General features: G+C 38.8%; 1 pseudogene; it reads left to right on the top strand.

The window, feature by feature from the left end:
- Window positions 1-2,500, top strand: part of LOC137972834 (carbohydrate sulfotransferase 5-like) — a 16,815-nt pseudogene that overhangs the window by 12,128 nt on the left and 2,187 nt on the right.

The raw sequence follows: 2,500 nt of genomic DNA, 5'->3' as shown, positions 1-2,500 counted from the left end.
CTTCCAGATTACCTAGGTAATGACATAGAGCGGGTTCAAAAACGTGCTCTTTCTATAATATCTCCCGCACTTTCTTATCATGATTTATTACAATCGCTTCAGTAAGGAACATTGAAGGTTAGACGTAATGATCACTGTCCAAAGTTAATTAACCAGGTAGCTTCTGAACCAGAACACAAACTTCGTCATTTTCTACCAGCTAAGAACAAATATCCGTACAACCTGAGAAAACGTGGTTTTGTTGCGTATAAAACGCGCACTAAACGTTTTAGTTCCACCTTTTTCCGTACAATGAGTAAGAATTAGATTCGTATGTGTAATCAAATGGCGACGAGTGAAATTAGGAAATAATTTCACGCGCGTTTTGTCAAAATTCTGATAATTTCCCGAGCCTTTAGGCGAAACGCAAGTGAAATTATTTCCTAATTTCACGAGAAAACCATTTGATTACCTTTTAATGTCGTGGGTGACAAATTACGCTCACAACCGTAATTGTAAAATCGCTCGAGTACTTTATCCAACTGCTCAAGAAGAATCATCTCCAAGTTTTTCTCAAGGCTATTTTCGTCACACCACTTCTCAAAAACTCTCACCCAGTTAATTGTGCTCTTTCACGTATTTAAATTTTCTGCCGCTTCTTTTAATTTCGTAACTTCTTCAATGGTCACTGTCTTAAATCTAGACGCCATCTTGGCTCTGATCGAGATACAAGAGATGTTACCATGGCAATTTCTGTAATTTCACATGTGAAATTATAAATTAACGCTGAAAGGAGTAATTTGTCACCCATGATATTACTTGTTTTATTTCTTATTATAAATACATTTTTATAGTTTTAATATTATAAATTTTGAATTTTGTAAATAGTCATGCAATTCAGCCTATGTAGGCTGCAATAGGATTTTTCAGTACAGTTATCTATCTATCTATCTATCTATCTATCTATCTATCTATCTATCTATCAAAGTGTTTCGGAATAGAGCTCGTCTCTATCTTCGTCCAGCTTCTACCAACGTTGAACATGATGAATGAATTTTAGGCTTTTATCGAGGCATGATACGATGTTGTTAACACTTAGTGAACATAAGCAACAGTATTTGGTGATCAACAATTAATCGAAGGAATGTCGGAGGAGCTCGGAGAAACTGCCACGAGCCTGATATTCAACTTTGGTTTTCACTCCAACAACGCGCACTTCCGGTCATCAAAGTCTTGTAAAGATTCTTTTTCCATGGAATCTCTCTCCAGATATCAACTTAAAATAAAAGAGACTCTACATATATATAAGTTTGGGAATAGCTGAAGCACTTGGATTTATCGGCTCACATTTCGATTTCCTCCGATGCCAGATACTGTGCTTGTATTTTTGTTTGCTTCTTTGTTTTTATCAATATTTAGTCATATTTTTTTCATCCATGGCTTTTACTTGATTGTTTCTCAGTTACGTTTACCATTCTTGTTGCACTCTTTTACAACTTAATTCTAATTGTTTAACCGTACTCTTTAACCGAACTTTTGATGGGTTTTGTAACGCAAATCATGTTTTTAACGAAAATTTATAACGTTAGTTTGTTCAAATTCAAATTCAAAGTGTTTCACTTACCTGCAACTGAAGATGACATGGGAATGTCGAGACATTTTTTGACAGACTTAAAAATTTGTTTTTCAAATAGTTATACGGTTTTCATTCACCGATATTGACCTCGCCTTCGGTGAATAATCATTAAATTGAAGTAATCAGGGTCACGGGAAGGGAATTAGTTGAAGCACAGGTAACCCAGGCTCACTGTGAGCGTCACTTAGGTATTAAAATATAGAGAACATATGAGGCGAAGTTTCTGTCTGAAAGTTTGCTAGAAAATGGAAATAATAATCGATAAAACTTACCATGTGGTGAGCTGTTGTTGTCTTTAATACGTACACGAAGTTTCGGGAAAAATGGTCCCCGTTCACCTTCCTTCATAGTATAGTGACAAGGTAGGAGACAGAAGCCAGCTTAAGGACTCCGATCGACCCAAAACAAGCACGATTATTTCGTGAAAATGGAATCCAGTCGCTAAATAAACACGTCAGGTTCGTGGAACAGGAATTTCTCTAAACCATGAATCCACTGAAGCATCTCCAGGTAGCAACGCGAAGCCACCAGGCTCCGTAGAACTTGTAAGTTGACCTGCTAAAATGGCGGCCCGAAAGCGTTGTCCTCGCGAAGTGTCCAATTCAAAATGGCACTGAACTCGGGACGCCTGGTGACGAGTATAATCAGTTCTGGAGGGAGGGGGGTCCCAAATTGCTAAAAACAAAACTCACTGAGCAATCTGGGACTCCCCTCCCTCGAGGGGGACATATATTCCCCTCGTCACCAGGCGTCCCGAGTTCAGTGCCATTTTGAATTGGACACTTCGCGAGGACAACGCTTTCGGGCCGCCATTTTAGCAGGTCAACTTACAAGTTCTACGGAGCCTGGTGGCTTCGCGTTGCTACCTGGAGATGCTTCAGTGGA

This window comes from Montipora foliosa, chromosome 10 (assembly GCF_036669935.1).
Source record: "Montipora foliosa isolate CH-2021 chromosome 10, ASM3666993v2, whole genome shotgun sequence".
NCBI lineage: Eukaryota > Metazoa > Cnidaria > Anthozoa > Scleractinia > Acroporidae > Montipora > Montipora foliosa.
This window is presented reverse-complemented; position numbering and strand designations above follow the sequence as displayed.